The sequence below is a fragment of the Physcomitrium patens genome, chromosome 21, assembly GCF_059467195.1.
Source record: "Physcomitrium patens ecotype Gransden chromosome 21, ASM5946719v1, whole genome shotgun sequence".
Taxonomy (NCBI): Eukaryota; Viridiplantae; Streptophyta; class Bryopsida; order Funariales; family Funariaceae; genus Physcomitrium; species Physcomitrium patens.
The window spans coordinates 11349463-11356915 of NC_143430.1; positions in this window are offsets into that span (position 1 = coordinate 11349463).

The following is a 7453-nucleotide window of genomic DNA, read 5'->3' on the forward strand; positions in this document are numbered from 1 at the left end:
TTTTAGCTTTTGTGTATTTGTGGCACTAAGGAAATAGAAAACCAACAACTAATAGATTTAAATCAAGAGCTATTATTTGCTAATTTATCAAACAAGATATTATGATTGTCACAACCTTTAAGATGACATAATTGAAATAAAGATCTTTAAGAACAACATATCCTTCCTTGAATACATGATAAGATACAATACGTTTGATATCTTGACCTTGGAAGAGTTTTTTAATGTTTGGTGATTTTATTAGAAATAGAAACAATTCCTAATAATATTCTAAATATTTTATTTTAAATGAATCATAAAATCCTCAATAGCAATCAAATAACAAGATGGTCTTTTTTCCTTGATATAAGATACAATTGATGGGTGAGATAACCTATTGACTATCTTTAAAGAAAAAAAAAGATCAAAATATATGACAAATATAATTTATTGTATCTTGAATTTTTTCAATATATGATGACCTCTCTTCATGGAACTCATCCTTAGAAGGCAAGATAATATGACAAACATATAAAATTATTCTAATAGTTATTTATATGATTAAGTAGAAGTATATAAAAATAGATTAATTTCATAATATCTTCTAAAACATCTTTCTAGTAGCTTCATAAATGTTGCTTGGACTTTACACATGTTTGTAGGTTAGAAACTTGGTCAACAAATTAGCCATGTTTCATATGTATTGATAGCTTGTGAAACAAGCTAATTATGTGGCACACATATAGAAAACATACCTTATAAGTTAAAACATATGTCTAGCAAAGTGAACCATGTTGGAAGTTATGTATAACATTGCGACAGAATTCTTAGTTAGATAGTATATATGGAGGTAAGAGTGAAGCCTTCTTCACTCTTGTCAATACTTTTTTAGTCTTTAGTCTTCTTTAAGTCTTTCTAGTCTTTTTGTCTTTGATAAAAGCCATTCTAGTTTAATATATTACCATCTTTAAATAATTTCATAGTCTTTTTTAGTCAAATAAGAGTGTATTAAGATCTTTTTTTTTTAAGATTCATGTCCTTGATATTTCTCTCTTAAATTAAATTTATAATTATAAAAAGCTCTTTATTATGGATCTTTTAATTAATCTTTATTGTTGATAATTTTTTAAAATTATTAAAGAAAAAAAAAATTAGAAGCTATAACATTTAGCATAAGTAAGGTTGCATCTAAGAAAAATGTGAAGTAAGATGAATCTCACTTCCAACACTCTTTACTTATAATTGGAATCTTCATCTATAATCATATTCATTCTTCCTTGCTAAATTTAACTAAATCCTAAATTCTTCTTAACCTAGTTGCCACTTAAAATCTTAGCTACTATTATAATAATTTATTTTAATCTTTTGTTATCTTTTAACTATTAGCAACTTATTGTGATTTAATTCTATATGGTAGCAACTATGTAAGATCTTGCTAAACTTCAACACTCTCACTTTGTTAATTATTGAAAGGCTTTTAAGCCTAATGCCTCTATCAACTTGTGCTATCTATCTTTTACTATTGCTTTTGTAAGTACATTAACAAGCATGTCTTTTGTAATATAATACTTCATACCTATTATTCAATTTTTTATTTTTTTTTTATATGAAATAATGTTGAACATCAATGTGCTTGATTTTTGAATGATGCTTTGGATTCATGGTAAATATAAGACATCTTTGATTGTTATACATTATTAGAGTTGCTTCTAATTGTACTAATCCAATGTCTTCTAAAAATTTTCTTATCTAATATGCTTCCATTGCTTAATGACTAGTTGCCATGCGTTTAGTTTCCATGGTTGATCTTGCAATGATATGTTATCTTTTGCAATTCCATGAAATGACTCCTATTCCAATAAAGAATATATATCTCATTGTGGAGAGTTCTACTATTTCAACATAAATAGTAGTTACTCATGTTATACTCCTTTTCTAATATGGCCTTCATTCAATCCATCTTTTCTATATTATTAGCCAAGGTGATAAAATTATCAACATAGATGATTATAATCAACAAGAACTCTTTAGATTGCATTATATATAGTGAATGATCAACCTCACTTTTTACAAATTCCTTATTAATAAAAAATATGTCAATACATTGGTATTATGCTTTTATGGATTGTTTCAATTCATACAAGGATTTTTTCAACTTGAATATAAGGTTTTTTTTGCCTTCTTATAAAAATCCTTGATGCTAATCTACGTAAATGTCTTCTTATAATTTTCCATTCAAAAATGCCATCTTTACATTAATTTGGTATATTTTCAAGTCCATTACTGCCTCAATTGCCACAATAGTCTTAATGGTAGTGAATTTGGCAACGAGTGCATAAGTCTCATTAAAGTCACTACCAAAAACTTATAAATATTCTTTGGAAATTAATCTTATCTTGTACCTCACTACCACATCCATTGCATTTCTTTCAGTCCTAAACACCCATTTATAACCAATATTAGATCAATTTATTGGAAGAGGTATCAATTTCCATATACCATTATTTATGAGAGATTGGTATTTTTCTTCTATAGCCTTTTCTCACTTAATTGTATCTTAGAACTTTATTGCATCATACAAAGATAATAGATCAGCAAAGAGAGCAATATTTATATGTTCTTCATTTACTTGAGAAAAGATGTAATTCTTCTATTATTTGTCATGTGGTCTTCTTTCTCTCAAGGAATATCTCCTTTCATTTGAAGAAGATTAATCTTGTTGCACTCTTTGCTCTCTTCTATGCTTCTTTTCCCTTAAAACTTATCTTTTTTTTACTCAAAATTTGGTACTCTTCATCATCATCATTATTATAATCTTTAATATCTTTATTTTTAGTCATAGAAATTTGTAAGGCCTTCTTCTTTATCTTCTTTGTCTCTTCATCTTCATTCATACATTTACCATCTTCTTTTTTTTCATCTCCTTCTTTCTTTGTTGAATTTAAAGGTGTGTCCACAAATACATCATTACTTCTACTTGAATACATATTTAAGTACTCACAAGCATTCTTATGCTCCAAAAACTCATCATGATTTTTGATGAACTTTTTGGTGTCCAAACACATTAGCCTATATACCTTGATACCTTCAGAATATCTTAAGAAAACACACTTTGTATCTTTTGCATCAAGTTTAGACCTCATATAATCTAATGACTTTATATATGTAATGCATCCCAAGGTCTTAATATGTAAAATACAAGGTTGTCTCCTATCCTAAGTTTCTTGTGGTGTCATTGATGCAAGCACACTTGTTAGACACCTATTCCTTATATATATTGCATTCACCACAACTTCCTTCCAAAATTCATAACTAAGATTTTGAGCATGAAATATGTTCTTTGTTATTTCTATAATAGTTCAATTTTTTCTTTCAACAATACCATCTTTTTATAGAATATATAGAATTATTATTTGTCTAGTAATTCCTTCATTTTTCAAATAAAAATCAAATTACTTAGATATATACTCACTTCCATTTTTTGTACCTAATACCTTGATCTTACACTCACTTTGTTTTTCAATAAGTGTTTTAAATTCCTTAGACTTCCAAAAGTACTTACTTTTGGCTTTAAGAATATAAATCCAAATATTTTTTGAGAAAACATCAATAAAAGTGAAGAAATATCTTGCTCTTCCAATACTTGTATTCTTTATAGGACCACATATATGAAAATAAATAATCTCTAATAACTTAGTAGCATATGTTACTATACCACTTGAAAGTAAGGTACTTTGTTGTTTGCCTTGTATGTATTCTTTACATGCAAGTTGTATTGCATTTTAGCTTTTTTTGCTAAGATTTAAGCCACTTACCATGGACTTAAGCTTTTCCATATTCTTCACATTCAAATGGCCAAGACCATAATGCCATATATTCAATTTGTCTTGATTTGATGTAAAGTCAACAAATGTAGCTACTTCTACTTCATTGACCTTCTTATACTTTAGATAGTATAAATTTTCCTTTCTAGAGCCCTTGGCAACCATGTTTCCACACAATATTCTTACAAAAGATTCATTCTTATTGAATTAAACCATAAAACCTTATATTATAATTTTACTCATCGAAAGTAGATTTTGCTTTATCTTGAGTACATGAAGGATGTTTTTGAATTTAATTCTATTAATTTTTCTATTTACAACCATCTCTACTATAATAGAACCAATTTCAATGGCTTTACATGTGCCACTATCTACCAAAATCACATTTGATGCTGAAATAGCCTCATAAGTGTCAAATGAATATTTATAAGGTGTCATATGCTTGAAACAACCTAAGACTACAATCTATCTTGACATGGTAGCCATTGAGGTGTCATTTGCTATAAGAGATAATATAGAAGAAGAGGTAAATGCATAATCTTGTCCTCCAAACTTATCTTGCATAATATTTACATTCTTTCTTTTCATCATCTTGCTTTTGTAGTATTTTTGAGTAAAATATTTTACTTTGTGACAAATGAAGTAAGTTTTGACATTACTTCTTTAGTTTGAATAGTTGTCCTTGCCTTGTTGTGAATAAAGTGTTGAATCTTTACTTTGAGGCTATTTTCTTTCGTCTTGGTTACTTCATGACTAAATCTTATTGTCACGTAGTCCATTGTGAGTTCTTTCATCTTCATAAATTCCAAAGCCATAATGAGATAGTTGTAAAATTTTGGCAAGCTTATGAATAGAGTCATAACAATATCTACATCTTTTAAGGACTTGTCTATAATTGCAAGTTAATTTGTAAGTATCTTCACTTTATTGATGTATACCATGAGGTCTTCACTTTCTTCTATCTTACAAGTAAAGAACTTCTTTTTCATGTAAATGATATTTGATAAGTTCTAACTTTCATAAATATTCCAAAGACTCTTTTATGCTTTTGCTCATTCTTTATAAGAGATAATATAGAAGAAGTTGGTTTTATCAATATTAGTTGCAATCAATCCAAAGGCCTTCTTTTTACAATGTTTGTAGTCTTTAATTTCTTTTATGTCAGCATGAATATCTGGAGGCTCTTCACTTTTATCTATAATATTCTATAGGTCCAAAAAATCCAACAAAAGCTCTATATTGATCTTCCAATGGTAGAAATTCTCAGCTCTAAATTTTTCAATTGCTCACAAGTCTTCACTTTTATTTGAAGACATGTCTAAAGGAGAGATGTATAAAAAATAACCAAGAAAAATAATCCTAAAGCTCTCAAAATCAGCAAGAAGATGTTGCTGCCTTACAATTTTAAAATACCCTCTTTGTAAATAAATTAGAATTTTCACTCTCAAAACACTTTTAATTTCACTTCTACGACCTTTCACAAGTCCAATGAACTATATAAATGTCTCAAACCAGATTTGCTACTCTTCTATTACTTTTATACTAATAAATCACCTCTAAGCACTATAATAGGTCTTTTAAGCACCTTAAGCTATTTTAATACATGAAATTATAAATTTAGTCTACTAAAGATCTAACTTAGTAAAAAAATATACTAGTAGTATTCTATAACATCACTGTAAGATATAAATTAAATCCTAAATCCAAGATGTACTTAACAATAAGTAAAAAAAAAACAAAGATCTAGATCTAGATCTAAATCTAAATCTAAAAATTAGAAGTTTAAAAATCCTAACGTCATCAACAAAAATATGATCTACTCTATACAACAACAAAAACTTCATATAATTTCAAAGAAAATCACAAGGAAATGTGAGTAGATTCATAACTCATTGAAGAAAAAAAAATTAGAAGTTACAACATTTAGCATCAACAAGGTTGCATCCAAGAGAAGTGTGGAGTAAGATGACTCTCACTTCCAACACTCTTTACTTATAATTGGAATCTTCATCTACAATCATATTTTATCTTTTTTTGTTACATCCAAGTAAATCCTAAATTCTTCTTAATCTAACTACTACCTAAAATCATAGCTAATACTATAATAAATTTTTTTAATTCTTTATTATCTTTTGACTATTAGAAACTTACTATAATTTAATTCTATGTGGTAGCGACTATGCAAGAATTTGCTGATCTTCAACAAAAATAAAATGCTATTGGATAGAGATTATCATCTGCTCCTATTTGTAATTATATCGCATCTATAGCAAAGTCTGATGTATCTATTTTTATAAAAAATTCCTTAAAAAAGTCAACATGGTAGAAGATTGGTACAAAAGTAAATGTTGCTTTCAAGGCTTCAAAAGATATTTTAACATCTTTATTCCATTCAATTTTATTTTTATAAGTCAGACATATAAAAAGAGTTGTAATTTGAAAAAAATTATTGATGAATATTTAATAATAATTAGCAAATCTCAAAAAACATTGCACATCTCTTTCTTTCTTTTTTGGATCTTCCAATCTATGATAGTCTAAACCTTCTTAAGATCCATCATAAGACTATCATTTGATTTGATGTTTCTTAAAAAGTCAACTTGAATAGTATAAAATATATGCTTTTTTATCTTAGCATATAATCTTATAACTTTTAATTTTTTTAGCTTGTAAAAAATATGAAGTTCATATTCTTTTATATTCTTAAAGTTGATTAAAATATTTGTTTAGGTAACAAACAATAAAATCATAAAAAAACTTACAAAAGATATCATTTATTAGATATTGAAACGCAATTGGTGCATTTGTGAGTCCAAAAGGCATGACATTATATTCAAAATGTTCATATCTAGTTTGAAAAGTAATCTTCTATTCATCTCTTTTTTTAATGCATATCAAATTGAATGTTCTTTGTAGGTTTATTTTTATATAAATCTCTACTTGATTGAATTGATCAAAAAGTCTTAAAATCAAAAGTACAAGATATCTATTGTTAATAATGATCTTATTGAATTTTCAATAGTCTACACACATTTGTCAAGATCCATCTTTTTTCTTCATAAATAAGATAGAAACTCTAGTTGGATATTTAAAATGGCATATGAAGTTTTTAACCAAATTTTTGTCAAAGTATTTCTTTGATGTAACTATCTTTTTTTTATAATAAGCTGTAGATTTGTCCAAATGGTAGTTGAGCTTTTTTTTAAAGATCAATGGAACAATCATATGGATAATGCTTTAGAAAAATATTTATATTATTCTTTTCAAAAACATCTTAATAATCTTAGTATTACTTTAAAATATGACTTAAAGACTTTTTAAAAAAAAAATAGTTATGGTGTACATAAAAAAAGTTGTCTTTTTTTTGTTACATGCATGAAAACTTTTATACCAACCAACAAAGGTTCAGTTGTATTTGTCTTATAAATTTTTATTCAACTAGCAAAATCTTAGACTAAACTAATTAAAAATATCAAGGTTATAAGAAATCTATTATATTTAATGGTTATATTTTTTTAGCCACAATAATTCTAAAATAATTGGATTAAATAAAGATATAATAATATTAAATATTATTAAGCTATTGTGATCTTTAACTATTGTATCTAAAAGAATTATTTTATGGATAACATCTAAAGATGACAAAAAAT